The sequence below is a fragment of the Danio rerio genome, chromosome 18 (genome assembly GCF_049306965.1).
Source record: "Danio rerio strain Tuebingen ecotype United States chromosome 18, GRCz12tu, whole genome shotgun sequence".
NCBI classification, from domain to species: Eukaryota; Metazoa; Chordata; class Actinopteri; order Cypriniformes; family Danionidae; genus Danio; species Danio rerio.
In genome coordinates this window covers 23,529,155-23,546,083 of record NC_133193.1, presented here as the reverse complement: position 1 = coordinate 23,546,083, position 16,929 = coordinate 23,529,155, and the positions used below count along the sequence as shown (strand labels likewise).

Genomic DNA, 16,929 nt, shown 5'->3' with positions numbered 1-16,929 from the left:
TTTAATAAATGAGCTTAAATAAGATAAAACACTTTTATAAGCTTAAATTTATGAGCTGAAATAAAATAAAACACTTCTTTGGTTTGTTTGTATATTATTTTTAATTAGCTATGTTCTTACTATTAAATCTTTGACATTTGTTATATTTAGTTTTATTTTTCTACAGCTATAACTTATATTTCTATATCTAAAATTGTCGTGAAGTTGAACATTGAATATGAAGTGCGTTGACTTCATCTTATACTCTATAATTAAGATTTGTATTGATAATCACATCCAAAATAAGTTTGTTTTGACACAATTTAAGCATGCGTAATGTGTACATTTCTTATTATGTATATATAAATACACACAGCCATGAATATTCTTGAGAAATAATTTATTTATGAAATATATGATACAAATTTTATATAAACTTAAATATCTATGTAACAAAATAGTTTTGTATAGTTTTGTGATGGATTCGGATATCTGCCTTCTGATACGTCCCAGCATGAATCAGTGTTTATCCTTTTGTCATTATACCTTTTCTCATCATTTAATTAATATGATTATTGTTGTACTGTAAGTCAGATCAGCCTGCGAACTCAGCTCGAGTGTGAAGCCCTTCTGCCTTAGAAATGCAAACTATCTTCAGTGAATTCTTCATTCTTCTTGCATCTCTGACACTGCGTCTTCTCTTCATCTGACACACCAGACTTTTTATTTAACTGATTTTTATCCCCCAACAATTGTTTTATGTATTTATTTGTATCACATATAGATAATAAATATATTGCAAACACATATTATATCAAAACAAACTTTTTTTGGATGCGATTAATCATGATTATTATTCATGGTTACTATTACTATTACTATCCTATACTATTATTATTCAAGGTCACAGGCAGACTTATATTTCACTGCATATATTCATACTGTGCATGACTGTGTATGTGACAAATATATATATTGTTTTTTTTTTTTAGTTGAGTAAATAAATGCATAAGTGACCCTAATCTTTATCTTTTTTGTAGTGTTATGGTAGTTAATCTTCTACCTTGGAGACTATTTGGTGGCTTGAGAAAGCCAACATACTGTTATACTACATAAACTTATTCTTATTACTCCGTCTTCTTCTTACACAGTTTTAAGAACGCATCTCCTCCTAGACAGTTCATACTATAACCACCAAACTAACTTTAAACCTTCAAACTATACTGAATTAAGTTATATCTTTTCCTACTGATCCGACTTACGGTTTTTCAAAAACTGACCCAGAAAAAATCAGAAAAGTCTCATTGACTTAACACTTATACAATTTTGGTCACCTCATAACTTTGCACCAGACTGTCATACAGACTTAAATTTCTTATTTAACTCAGACAACCTATCTGCCAATCACTCATGACCTTTCAACTTACTTAAAAGAACAATGCTAACAACAGGCTAATTTATGCAAGAAACATGCCAGCAAAATGCTAATTCATACTAGAACCATGATAGGTTAGGTAAACAATTGCCTAGCAACCACTCAGAACACCTTAGCAACCATGTAGCAACATCTTAACTCAGAACACCGCCTAGCAACACCTCAATAACCACCTAGAACATCATTGCAACAACCTAGCAACGCCTTAGCAACCACATAAAACACTCTAGCAATGCCTTGGCAATTACTCAGAACACCCTAGCAAATGCCTAGCAATGCCTTAGCAACCACCTTGCAACCACTCAGAACACCTTTGCAACCGACTAGCAACACCTTAACAACCAATCAAAACACCCAAGCAATGTCTTAGCAACCGCCTATCAAAACCTTAGCAGCAACTCAGAACACCTTAGCTTCAAATTAAACTCAAGTTCAAACTTTCAGACTTTCTCAAGCCACTATCCGCTTGTTAAGTGGTGACGTGTTTGTGACGTATGTATACTGTTTCCGGGTCCAAGCCACCATTCATTTGAGTGGAGAAATTATTCGTTTATGATCACGTTTTATTCCTATCACACATTAAAGTTAATTTTATACACTGTAAAAAATTTCCAGGTTTTCACAACAAGTTACTGTAATTTTTCACAGTAAATTACATTAGTATCTCTTCACAGTATTTAACTGAAAAATTCACAGTAATATGTTGTATTCGTAATTTAATTGTGAAATTACGTCAGGTAGCGTGATTACAGCTAATAACTGTGAAAAGGGCTATATCTTTTGCACGTTAGTTATAGAAATTCAAACCTTTTTTAACTCAACGTAGAAATTAATACAAATTAACTTTTAACAGATAATAACAGAATGTTATAGCCCCCAAAACGATTTGGTTACCAACCTCTTTTTGGTTGTACTGCACCTTTATTTAATTTTATACAGTTAACATAAAATAGGATATAATATTTAATGAACATAACTGTGTGCTTAGCCAAAACATAATAAACTGGATTAAAAAGTAATTAATTAATGAAACCAAAGACTTTTAAACAGCCAACAATTATTTCAATGTCAGGGTAAATGTCTGCTTTAGACGGTTTCATGAGTATTGGGCACCTGTCATCGCCTGGAGGTCACTAATCTCAGAATTATATATATATATATATATATATATTTTATTTTATTTTTTTTTTATTTTTTTTTTAATCTATATAAATAAACCACAGATTAGAGTTTTAAACAACTACATTCTAGCATGAAAAACAGTTGAAACTTAATTTTCGGACGAATATAGAGCCATCGAAGACGGGGCAATTGTCCCAATGTCTAGCCTGAAGACAGGCGCCTCTCGGCGGATACATGAGTAATGAGCGCCGTTACCACCTGGAGGTCATAGATCTGCGCTACCGGCAAAACACACTTAAAATTACACACCATCTTTACTAACAATCCACAGATTTGAGTTTTGAAGAACTACATTCTCGCATGAAAAAGTGTTAAAACTTTATTTCATTACATATTAAAAGCAATATTTATAATATTATGTGCCTTCTCATCCACCATTACAGCTTGATGCAGCTTGATGCAGCTTGGTGCGAAATGAATCCTAGGAGGAAAAATAATTCTTAATACACTCCAAACGAACTTTTTTCTTATTGTTAAAGTAAGAGATATGTAATATTTTGAATGGCGAAGAAAAGAATTAACTTTATATTTCAATCAATATATTACTTTTGCACTGCTTCGGTTCAGGACTCGTGTGACATTGAATCAGATTCAGATATTTTATCAGACGTGTTCATAAGCTCATAGTTATCAACATGCAATTCGTGTACAAGCAGTACACGAACCAAGCAATATGATGAAATATTAATGAATTATATGTCTGCGTCTTACAATATTATACAAAAAGGAATCGGTTTCAGGCGAAATCGACTCTTTACTGTTCACTTAAAGGAGCCGATTCATTGAACAGAACTGACTCGACTCGACCGCACACAAGCGCCATCACCACAGACGCCTGCGTCGTCTCTTCACCCAACGGATTCATCCTCGGTAAGTGTTAAAATATGACTTTTGTCCGTTAAATGATTGTTGTATGTGTATTTTTGTATAGTGCATGTCATTTAACAGGAATTTACCGAGTACTTTAGTTGTACTCGCACGTACAGGGTTTAAGCGCGCCTTTTTTAAAACAAGAAATTAACGACGCCAGATGGTGCTTGTAGTGTTTTCTGAGGTATTAGCATAACGTTAACGTTAGTTTCTGAAAAAAGAAAGGGACTTTTCTTTAATTAACTTCTTGTTACTGCATTTTCTGTTTCAGTACAAGGCTGAAGTAAAGGTGAAATGACTAAAGTTAAGGTAAGCTCTGCCTCTGACCTTCACTTAAGTTAACGTTACGGTTAGTCACCATCATGTACGTTAATTTTGTTCACTGTAACGTTAACGTTAAGTTAGTTAAATAAACTAAACTCATTATAAAACAAGTCTTAACTGTTTTATTAAATGAGGCTTATAATACAGTTCAGTTGGATTCTTTTAAACTAACACCAACACAGTACATATTGTGTATTTCTCACTGGTGTTAATGCATTGCTAACATTTACTAATGAGAACTAAGTTAATTGTATATTGTCACTAACTGTAGATTTTATTTTTTGGTGTTCAGGTGTACCTGATAATAGCTGAAGTGTGAGGTAAGTGTAAATTCTGAGCACAGAAATATAACCTAAATTCATTATCACAATCTAAACCTATATATATATAGAGAGAGAGAGAGAGAGTATGTGTGTGTGTGTTAGGTTGAGTCTTATTCTACTCTTATTATATTCATATTTTTTTGCAGCCACAGCCACTGATATTGAAACACTGATGCCAATCACCCCTCTCTTGATTAATAAAGGTAATGTTGATGCCTTCCTCATTTTTATTAGATTTTTAATTGTCAGGTTTTTCACAGATTTGTTGTGAGCAGTTTCTTGTACAAACTCTTTTTCTTCTTCCAGAAATTCCACCAGTACTTCCAGTAGTAGTAAATATTAGACAAAGATTTTTTTAAACTATAGTTTTTATTTTTATTAGCAATTTTACTGGGCATGTGTGTTTGTTTGCTTGGTTTTTAATAGACAGAGCATGGAATGTCAACTTTGTTTCTACAAACAAATGTAATTATTCACAAACATCTCTAATTTAGTCTTTCTTTCCCCAGCAGTACAACATCAAACAAACAGTCTTATTCCTTGGAGGGTCGAGTGGTCATGGGACCTCACCTGGATTTCACAACTGACTTTGGATCTGGTCTGAAACTGAAGTATGCTGAAGATGCCTTTTGCACTCTGGAATTTAAGGTAATATCTACAATAAATATTGTAACTGAGGGCTTGTTTTCGGGGGGTTAAACAAGGAATGTATAGGAGCACAAGTCATGACTCCCCTTGTCCCCTTGTTATAAAGGGCCGTGTTGCAGACACAATTTGTTTGTCTGTGCTGGAGACCAGAGGGGAAGCTGTCTTTAAAAGGATGGGGCTCTTATACCATATGTGAAGTTACCTATTCAGGTGAGTGGATTACATACAAGTCATTGCAAATGCATAAATAGTGGGAAATTTTTACTGGGCAGCACAAATTAAGTGAAACTCAAAAAACGTTGAAAAATATTTGGAATATTTGCAAAAAACTTGATTGAAATGAATACAACACAAGTGCTATATCACTTCAATCAAGTTTTTTTTTGCAAAATATTCCTAATATTTAAATCATGAAAAATTAGCTTGATGCAAGAAACATCTTGCTAGTATTCAAGAGCAAGTGCTGTGATGCATGTGTTAACTTTGCAATAAGTGTGAACCCAGCATTAGATTATAGTCTGTAAACAGAAGATGTAAATCAAATCAACTGTTTTAAAATGCTCTGCCTAGGTCATTAAAACCACTATTTGTCTGTTCTTGATTGTGTGTTTGTGATGGAAATGTTTTTCAGATGTTTTTGTTTAAATGAGTGCAGTTTGACCGAGCTACAGTATTGTCAGCATGTTCAAAATGAGCTAACAGTAATTTTGCTCTGTAGTGCAGCAGTAGTGTCCCAGTAGTGTTGTATGAAGCTAACTGTTTGTCTGCCCTTTTGCTTATAGGTGCTTTTTGGGGACCAGTTTGGAGATGGAAGACAGACGAAGTCAAAGAAGCAGAGAAGACACATCAACCAGCAAGTGTGTAAAATTATCAGGAAAATGATTGACCTTGAATAGACGACTGCCTAATTTAGCAAGAAGTTTTGTCTCTCTCTCTCATGTGTATGTGTATATATATATATATATATATATATATATATATATATATATATATATATATATATGTATGTATGTATGTATGTATGTATGTATGTATATATATATATATATATATATATATATATATATATATATATATGAGAGAGAGAGAGAGAGAGAGCGCACTCTGAAGCACTGCTTTTTATATGTATGCTACATATGTTGTCAGATTTTTTTATTAATATGTTCTTATAGTATTTTTTGAGGCTTCACCTTCACCTTTTGAAAGTTTTCTGAAATGTTTACACAGATGTCATTAAGCTGTTAAATAAATCTGTAAAATGTATGTGTGTTTGTTTTTATTTTGATTTTAGAGTCTTCTCAGATCACCCAAAAATAAAGATTCTGTCGTCATTTACGCATCCTCAGGTTGTTTGGACACAAAGGGGAATATTTGATATTTTTATTCCTGTGTTTAACAAAAAAAAAAACATTTTTAACAGAGCTGGAACAACCTGAGGGTGAGTAAATCAAGATAGAATTTTCATTTTTGTGTGACCTAAATTTGCTTTGAAATTTTACAGCACCAAACTGATAAATTACAGTAATCCGGGATATAACTGTAACTTTACAGTTAAATCAGGTATTTAAACTGCAACCTACTGCTAAATCACAGTAATCGTTTTGCAAATCCACAGTAAAATATAGTTAATTCTACAAGATAATACTGTGAAATCACAGTAACGGACTTTATTATCTACTGTAAAGTTACAATATATGGTTGTAATTTCACAATAATTTAATGTGACAAAACCACAGTAAATTACTGTGAACTACCTCACAATAATTTACTGTGAATTTACATACAGTAATTTACTGTGAAAGTAATGCAATTATTAGCCAGTAATTTACTGTGAATTTAAGGTCAAATTTTTTACAGTGTATAAAATCATAATGTACACAGCAATCTCTGGGCTTGCTGCATAACAAATACCAAAAATGTATCAATTTATAAAAAAATTAATCACTTTCTGGCCATCGGATATTAAGCATGGACATATATATTGCGATCGTGACTTTCTAAAGTATTAAATCGCTTTTTAAACGTTTATTATTACCATTTCATTAATCTCCCCATTCAGTTGAATAGAGCACTTGGACCCGGAAGCCGCTCCGCGTGACGTCACACTTAACAAGCGGATAAAGTTTGTCTACGAACTTTACTTTTCTGATTGTGTTTGTCATCTACACAAAAATGTTGTTTTTAAAATTTGTATTAGAATGTTTTTTCCTACATGTCCAGTATAAATTTTATCTGATCTGATGACCCAACTCAAAATGTGAGATCACTCTTGATTTGTTGAATGGTTGGAAAAATGTCATAACATCCTATTATTATTATTATTATTATTATTATTATTGTTGTTGTTGTTGTTGTTGTTGTTTTGTTGTTGTTGTTGTTGCTGTTGTTCTTTTACCTCAATAAAACTTGTATTAAAAAGTAATACATGTGGTAGTTGCGTGGCGGCACATTTTCCTCCATAAAGAGAGATAACAAGGGATAGTAAAAAAAAAAGAGAGAGGGAGGTTTTCCTGCAGGCAGAGGGTGATGAATGTTATCTTTCTCTGCCCACTATAGAATCTCTCTCTGCTCTCCACAAAGCCTCCATTGTGATCAGTGGTGTTGGCAGGTGTTTTGTTGTCTTCATTTACTAAAGGTGCTTTTTTAATCTTAATTGTTTCTCTTTCCACTTACATCACACATGCAAACAACTAAGCTTTTCTAGGACCACACATGATGTATGTGACGCACTGCAAAAATCTGACTTAGAGAGATGTAGAGAGACTTGCAACATGGAGGAACATATACATATATAAATTATGCAAAATAAGTCCCTATTTTCACTAACGTAAAAGTGAACTACTAAAGTGGATGCAAATGATTTAAAACTTTTAAATGTATTCATTTGTTTTTATTCATTCATGCATTCATTTTCTTTTTGGCTTAATCCCTTTATTAATTTGGGGTTTCCCCAGCGGAATGAACTGCCTTTTAGTTTTTGTTTTTTTCATTGTTAATTAATTTGCTTGTTTAATATGTTATTCTTATTATTAATGTAGCGTAGAATAATATAAAACAAAGAAATTGACCAAAAATACAAGACAAAAGTGTGTGTGACAGTTTTGAAGCTCATTTCCTATAACAGTCGAAACCACGTCTGATGAAAGTGCGACCTAAGAATCGTGATCCAATGCTGCCCCCCACTGGACACTCTAATAATATCTTGTCATATAATTTAAGCATGTAGTATGACGTTCAGTGGGAAGAACAGCCTGGTACAAATATGACCTCTTCAAACCTGATAACAGCCATCTGTGTGAGGGTTTTCTATTAAATGAATTCATACATGCAAATAGCAGATCTATAGCAAATCTATTATGTTTGTGCATAATACTATTGAAAAACTGAACAAAACCAACACAAATAATTTTGATGACAAAGCTGAATTAACATCAGTGTCACATGATGCTTCAGAAATGAGAAAATCAGAAATCAGAATGTTTAGCTTACTGTACTTTTCATAATTAAAGAATGAAAAAACTGCAGGAAACATTTTTTTTTTCTAATGTTATCTTATTAATATCTGTATTTAAATATTTTGAAATCCTTTCACAACAGTAAATGAAATCTACTTTCATCGTTACTTTGTCTTCCATATAGCATTTTAAGACAATTAGAACACAATTTATCATAATATGTTTATATTTGTTGTTGTTGTTGACATTTGTACTGTATATATATCTGTTTTTACTGAGAATGTTTCAAATAAATCAACCAAATAAACATTTAGTTTTTGGGAAGTGTCGTTTACTAGACCACTTGTTCCCAGAGTGGGGGTCAGGACCCCCTGGTTTATTAGACTATTACTTATTAAATACTACCATATTTTATCCATAATCTACAGAAGAAAAAAATTGTATTAAATACTTACATTTAAAAAAATCTACATGGAAATAAAAAGGCCATTAGCCTATTTTTCCTCTTTGGATTTCTACCTATCGGATGTTTATGATCTGTTAATGACACAGCAATAGCGTCAGTTGCAGCAAATTGATTATATGGTGCCGTGGCAAACTTTGACATCTTCATGGCTCTCATGTAAATTAAAAAGAAACACACAAATAAACAGAGAACGTGCATTAAACATTTTGACAACCAGTCTCATCAAATGAAGTTAATGTTAAATTAAACAAATTAATAAATGACTAAATTAATTACAGTTGAAATCAGAATTATTAAACCCCTTTAACGGAGAGAAGATTTTGTCAACACATTTCTTAACATAATAGTTTTAATAACTCATTTCTAACAACTGATTTATTTTATCTTTGCCATGATGACAGTAAATCATATTTAACTAGATCTTTTTCAAGACACCTAAATACAGCTTTCTATACAGCTTAAAGGGACATTAAAAGGCTTGATTAGGTTAATTAGGTTAACTAGGCAGGTTAGGGTAAGAAGGCAAGTTACTGTATAAAGATGGTTTGTTCTGTAGACTATCGAAAAAACAAGCTTAAAGGGGCTCATAATTTTGACCTTAAAAGGGTTTTTAAAAAATTAAAAACTGCTTTTATTCTAGCTGAAATAAAACAAACAAGACTTTCTCCCGAAGAAAAAATATTATCAGACATACTATGAAAATTTCCTTGCTCTGTTAAACATCATTTGGGAAATATTTAAAAAGAAAAAAGGGGGGCTAATATATGGTTGTTAGACTTGCACTTTTTTGTGTTGTCAATATGCTTGTGTTTATATAGGCCTATTGGTGAGTGCTTTTGCAAGTTTATAACCCCCTCTGAGGATAGTGGGGGTTGCGAGTCACTGCAATTGTTATTGTTTCAACCCACTAAACATGACGCTGGCAAAACCAAATTTGATTGGTTGCTCTCTGTGTCAATCAGACAGTCTCTGGTGGTCTTTGACCAATGAAAGCTGACCAATGAAAGTCTGTCATGAGACTGAAGTCAACACAAGACTAGTCAAATACAAACTATCATACGATCGAGAGCAGCAGCACTTTAAATGTCATCCTGAAACAGACTCAAGCAAGCCACCGCATTGATTTCTTCATTGTCCAAATCTCCTTTTATCAGGAAGCATCAGGCCAGCACAGACATTTATAAACGGAGCAGGGCAGAGGGAAAAATGACCAAACGTTTCCTGTCATTGTGCTGCACAAATCACTCGAAGCGATTCTGTTTCACATGTCGCCTATAAGCACATTAGGGCGTAAGGAACAAAATGACTAGCAGAAAACAGATATTTATATCCTTGAGTAGCTGCTTTCTGTTCCTGGACTATTAATCATCACATAAGTCTTGGAAAAGCTGATGATTCATTTACAGGATAATTGCTCATGTACAGTTAGTATTTTGATTTTAAAGCATGTGATGGCTATTGATACAGTACATAAACAAACGACATGTTTTATAAGAGTTTGGCAGCTTCTGCGAATGTGTTTGTCAGTTTTTGGGGAAGGAAGAAGCACATCATCATAGGCTGGTTTGACCTCAACGCTTCCACCTCTCACCCTGTACATCTGTACCAATAAACGCTTCCTCCAGTAACTCTCTCTCTCTCACACACACACACACACACACAGCAGGGACTTTCCCGCAAACTTTCCTTATAACTGATTATGTGTAAGATAGAAGAGACATGAAGAAATGTTATTCCTTTTATATGCTTGTTTTGCATGTTTTTGACTATTAAGAATGCATCACTGCTGTGTGTATCGTTTTTTAATATTAATTTAATCAGTGGGGATTCTAGAAATGATTATTTAAAATTGTAGAATTACAAAAATTAAAGTTAAAAATGTGCATATGAGCTTTATACTGCTAAACAAAATGTCTGACCGACTTGAAGAATTGCCATCGTCAGTTATTCCTTACATAATATATGATTTAAGCTTTTTTATGCAAGAAATAACAAGGAAGCTGAGATTGAGAATAAATAAGTTGTCAAGTATGCTACACAAGTTGACAAGTGCCACACAAGTTATTAGTTTTGAACTGTTATGGTTTGGTGTGAATAAAAAGGACAAATGATGGGTTGTAATTTTCCTTCTCCTTTATTGTGCAATGCTTCTAAGTATGTTCAGGTTCTGCAAAACAGATTAACAGTGAATAGCACCAGCCTAAACCAAATTAATCCAAATTCTAAGTTCTACATCTTGTAAATGCCAGCCACAGACCATCAAATACAAACAAACATCCTCATCACACATATATATATATATATATGTGTGTGTGTGATGAGGATGTTTGTTTGTTTTATATATATATATATATATATATATATATATATATATATATATATATATATATATATATATATATATATATATATATATATATATATATATATATATATATATATATATATATTATTATTATTATTATTATTATTACATTAAATATATATTTCTGTGGAAATATTTATATTATAAGTGGGTTTAAATGTTTACTTTTCTAAAAGAAAAAAATATTAGTTAATATTTATTTATATTTTATTATTATTTCTACTTATTTTTTCTACTTATAATAGCGCAGCATTATTTAAATTAATTGATTAATTAAATAAAATTTTAAAGATAAATTTTTATCTCATTTGTATTTTTTGTTATTTTTTTATTTGTTTAGTATGTTGTTCTACACTTTAATAATTGATTATTTATTCATTCATTAATTTTCCTCCAGCTTAGTCCATAATTTGTCATAGGTCACCACAGCGAAATGAACCACTAACTATTCCAGCATATGTTTTACACAGTGGATGCCCTTCCAGCCGCAACCTAGTTCTGGGAAACTTGATTATTTATTTGAGTCTTAATGTTTACACTAAGTCTTGTATATATTATGTATTAGATTTGCAATGGCGCAGTAGGTAAGGCTGTCGCCTCACAGCAAGAAAGTCGCTGTTTCGAGCCTCGGCTGGGTCAGCTAGCGTTTCTGTGTGGAGTTTGCATGTTCTCCCTGTGTTTGCTTGGGTTTCATCCGGGTGCTCCGGTTTCCTCCACAGTCCAAAGATATGCGGTACATGTGAACTGGGTAAGCTAAATTGGGTAAGCTAAATTGTCCATAGTATGAGTGTGAATGAGTGTGTATGGATGTTTCCCCGAGCTGGGTTGCAAATGGAAGGCTGCTCGGTAAAACATATCCTGGATAAGTTGGCGGTTCATTCCACTGTGGCGATTCCAGATTAATAAAGAGACTGAGCCAAAAAGAAAATGAATGTATTAGATTATTTGTATTCCTCCAGAATTTGCCAATTTTTGTGCTATTCTGTACATAGAGCTAATTTTATTTTTAATGCTAGATTCCACAAATTCATCTCCATTTTACACATCACAATAATCAGAGTCCTACTATTTGTACACACACCTCATAATGTATACAATATATATAAATCTATATCAACATTTTAGGACTCAATGTTGTTTAACAGCACATCACTGTATGCAATTGCAAATAATAATTTCAAATTATTGAAGTTTACTCTATACTATACCATAAAATTCACTTGCAGTATCTATGTAGTAGTCTCTATGAACTACCAATGTATAGAAAAAAACTGTAAAGATTTTTACAAGCTCACAACACAAAACCAATAGTGAGTGAACTACTACTTTACAGTGTGACTAAACGGAATTTGTGGGATTGTGATAGAGATAAAAAGCCAGCAGAGAGCAGTCAATAGAGACTGAGGAGGAAACTCGAAACTGTGAGAAAAACAAACAGAAAAAAGAAAAAAAAGTAAATGTACTTCAGGTTGAGAGAGTAAAACACAGCTCAAGCCATGCGTCTACATGTAATGTGTCTCACCCCAGTTTTTTACCCTCTGCCGGCTGTTTGTTTTCTGCTGACCACTACTATACTGAGGTCAAAGAGAAGGCCTGAGCGAACAGCTGCCAAAAAACACTGACACGCAACACCACTCTACAGTAAATGAAGGACACATAATGCAGTATGACAAATACTGCAGCGATGACAACGCTTTTCCTATAACATCAACACAGTAAACTTGTGCCTCTGTCTATTACTATATATAGTGAATATGTACACACTAATGTTCAAAAGTTTTTTAAAAGTTTTTTTTTATATAGGATTTTGTTCTACAATCTTTCGGGAGATGTCTGTGTTATTATCCATCCAAAAGGAATTGCAGAAGTACATGTAATGAAAGTAATTGTGTGTCATAATTTGCCAGGAGTATGAATAGCTTCGGGCTTGACTGCATATATACTTTATATATAATTTACTTACCCATCTGGCAAGTATTTCTTCTGAAATTGAAAACAAAACAATATTTTTGCTTGTTCTAAAAATTAATAGATATTTAGACTAGAAACGAGACAAAGCAACGTAAGAAAATCACTTTTTGCATTGTGATTAATCAATTAATGTACTTAAATACTTTACTACTGTAAAAATGCAGGGTTCCACACAATTTATTCATGTCATCCCAACACAAATTGATTAAGTTAACTTAACACTTTTAACTAATTGTTTGTGGATTGAACATGAAAAAATTAGGTTGTCCAAAAAAATGTCAAAAATTGTGTTGTTTCAGCTCATTTTAAATAAGTAGTTTGAACGAGAAAATTTATATATATATATATATATATATATATATATATATATATATATATATATATATATATATATATATATATATATATATATATATATATAGACTCCCCAAAACACATCAAATAGTGCTATTAAATCTAGTGTACCTGTAGTCATATCTCAATATTTTTATTGAAGAAAAAAGTATACCGTAATATCCTTTTTTTCATTATCATGAAGCCCTAATGTGAGTGTATATAATGTGGAAAACTTATTTTTTTAGCTTTCTTTTATGAATAGGAAAACATTTTTATGAAATAGAAAATGTTTATGACATTACAAATATCTTTATTATCACTTTTGACAAATTTAAAGCCAATTTATGTAATGTCATTTACTTAATAAGTTCCAAATTTCACATATTTTACTGTTCTACACTTTTGACTGACAGTGTTTATGTGTAGGTGACCATGACATAGAAAGCTAATAATCCCCAGGGCCAAATCACTTCCTTCTGGTTTGCTTGATCCCCAGAGTGAGAGGGGAAAATACGTTCCTTTCAATGTTTGGTTGAGCGAGTCAACTGTATCCTTAATCAATCATTAAGCTATAAATGAATGTTTTGAGTTCATTCATCCTTAATACATTACACCAACAATTTACTACTATTTTGTTGGAACATTTCTTAATATACACAAAGAAATATTGCGTTTTGTTATCCTTTTATTCAGCAGAGTCACAGGGGAAGAGCTCAAGTGTATGTTGATGTTATAAATGACTACATTTTAGGCTTCAGAAAATAGTTGTTATAGTTAATTGTTAACAATCTGCTCTGAAAATTGACTCAACTAAATACAATCCTCAATCCCTGATGGACCATTTGAGACAAAACAGACTGAAAATGTGATATCGGTTGTAAGATGGTGTTGACTGTTGTTCAGGAATGTACGTTTCAGAGTTAAATTCTTTCCAAAGTGATAACAGTGTAACAGAAGCTGGAGTTATTTCACATTCTGCCCAGGTACTAAATAATAAGGCAAAATAAGGCAGTATGTGAAATGTTTAACAGTGTTTTTTTTTTTGCTATGTGACTTGTCTTTAAATGCCTTTTGATCCTGTCCTGAACCAAGAATTTCTATGAAAGCCTGTAAATAACATACAAGCAATTATGAATGACCATTGAGTTCTAACTCACTTTCGGCTTATTCCCTGCTTTATCAGGGGTCGCACAGTCATGCCCATTGAATTATGAAAAATAATAATTCAGGCATAATGTGAAATTGCTAGGTACAGTAATAGTTACACCTCAGGTGTGCATTGTTTTCTAATAATTCAACAGACCAGTGCTAATTATTCTACTTAAACTGCCCTATAAGACATTGGCTCTCATTTATAAATGTGATCTACCCACAAAACAGGGGCATAAATGTGTGTACGCCACGTTCCACACAATAGTTGTGATCTATAAAAACAAACATGACTGGAGAATACAGCTGATTTACACTCTAAGCAAACACATTTACTTTAAATTTGATTTATTTTATCACTTTATATCATTACATAAGCCATAATCATTTATAAATAAAGAAATATTCTAGTATATGTTTACTTTTAGGAACTTTATATGCACATTTTACAAATCCTTTTTCCCATCATTTTTGTCCTTAAAACACTATTTTATGTGTAGGACTAATTTCTCTACTATAACTCATCACAAGTCTTAATTGTTGATATAAAATGTAATTTTAAAAGATTAAGCCACAGTCAGCAGAATATTGAAGATAATAAAGATAGAGATTAGGCATGTGTGAACTATTGTTGTGTGTGTGTTTATACAACAATAGCTGTATTTACATGGACCCAAATCAAGTGTAAACACATCAATCCTAATCAATTGGCTACTTTAAATACAATTTTGTTTTCAGATTGTAAGGGGTGGTTTAAGGCTTTTTTAAACCCATCAATAGGATATGTAAATACTTAATGGATTAAAGACTGAAACTTGAAAGAAATTATGTCAATGTTGTTGAAATGATGCAATGATGAATGATGCAGCAGAGTACAAACAGTTGTTGATGAGAATAGGAGTTTCAAAAACCCTGTCTGTTACTGTCTTGAGATGTGTTAAAAGTTGTTTTCGACTTGCATTTATAAATGTTCCTGCATTACTTAAGAAAGTGCAGGATGAAGATTTATTTGTTTGTTGTCTCCCGAATTTTATTAACAAGATAAATTGTGTTCAGTGACAACACATTTTTATACTTGAGTCTGTATAGAAAGGGGGCAAAATAAATATATATTTTTATTATTATTACTTGTTTAAAATTGTGAAAATATTTATTAAACATTAAACAGAAAGTTTGATCATTAATAAATAACATTAATGATTTCCAAAAAAGTATATTTCTCCACACCTTTTTATTTAGATACTTCTTTATTTCAGTGGGGGAGTTTTCTCTAAAATGTCTTGTCTATTAACTCATTTAAAATGTTGTGGAAATGACATTTCTAGACAAAAAAAAGTGTAAAATATGTCAGAAGTTAAAGAACAGCCATTTATAAACGTTTCTAGCTTACTTATTCACAGAATAGCCTGATTTTGTAAGTTCACGTCAACATTGCAGTTACCTGTTAATGAAAGCACCACAATTAATAAAATCACTAATTAAAGAACTTCAGCATTTCAACACAGTCCTGCAGTCACAGTCTCGAACACAAAATGTACTACTTAACAGATTCCCTTTTACAATTCGTACCTCTCAACTACAAAGTCACTCATCCTATCTAAAAGCCAACACACTTTCGGTTTCTATGACAACCTGTGGGTAAAGTGGGAATATCGGGAATATCCCAGACTGGCGCAAAACTCCCGACTAATGATTAACGGAGGGAAATAAAGCAACACAGCTGCCTCACGTCAAAACAAGCACAAGCGAAATAATCAGTCGTTGTTACTGACATTCACAAAATCAACTTATAAACTCACTTAAAGACATTGAAAAGTTGATAACAAATCTACATTTCACAAACAAGTTCCTACCTGAGGAGCACTGGAATGTCCAGGCGACTACTGTAAGTCCCGCGTGTAGAAATAATCGCAAACGTGACGTAAACTAGTTAAATCGTGTTTACTGATGACGAGCAGCGGGTGAAGTGTGTGCGCCCGCTGTCCAGAGCCCTCTGTTAATGCCCACCTCTTTCTGAGCTGAGAGGAAAATAAACCCTCCTGTGCCTGTTTTTACACGGGAGGATCGTCGTGAGGCAGCTGATAGTTAATGAAAAATCAACAGTTGAGTTCTCTCCTCTTCTCGGCTCAACAAAACAAGTCTGACTGCTGTCAATGAATCACTTCAGTCGCTGCAGGACAATCGAAATCTGGAACCTGCTTTGATCGATTCTTTTGTCCGACTGATTGATTGGGTCACCTTTAAACACATGCCATTAGTCTCAATTACAAACTACAGTAAAACTGCTAGTTATCTAAGTAGTGCAACTGAGAATAAACACCTGTTTATAAAGGCCTATATTCTCAGCATCGCTCCTAATTTAAGTTATTAATTTTTTTTTATTGCTTAACAGTGAATTATTTTCATTGTTCATCATTTATAAATCC

At 32.6% G+C, this 16,929-nt stretch overlaps 1 protein-coding gene and 1 long non-coding RNA gene across 3 annotated transcripts in view; one reads left to right on the top strand and one right to left on the bottom strand.

The window, feature by feature from the left end:
* Positions 1-16,511, bottom strand: part of ripor1 (RHO family interacting cell polarization regulator 1) — a 144,871-nt gene extending 128,360 nt beyond the window's left edge. For both annotated transcript variants that reach the window (XM_009293580.5, XM_073929344.1), the window contains exon 1: positions 16,357-16,511. The gene's annotated coding sequence lies outside the window, so the exon portion shown is untranslated. The remainder of the gene's footprint in view (positions 1-16,356) is intronic.
* Positions 4,638-5,638, top strand: LOC110438091 (uncharacterized). Its single transcript, XR_002456045.3, has 3 exons — positions 4,638-4,761; positions 4,868-4,971; positions 5,544-5,638. It is a non-coding gene; the product is annotated as an uncharacterized lncRNA (long non-coding RNA).
* Positions 16,512-16,929: the final 418 nt, after the last annotated feature.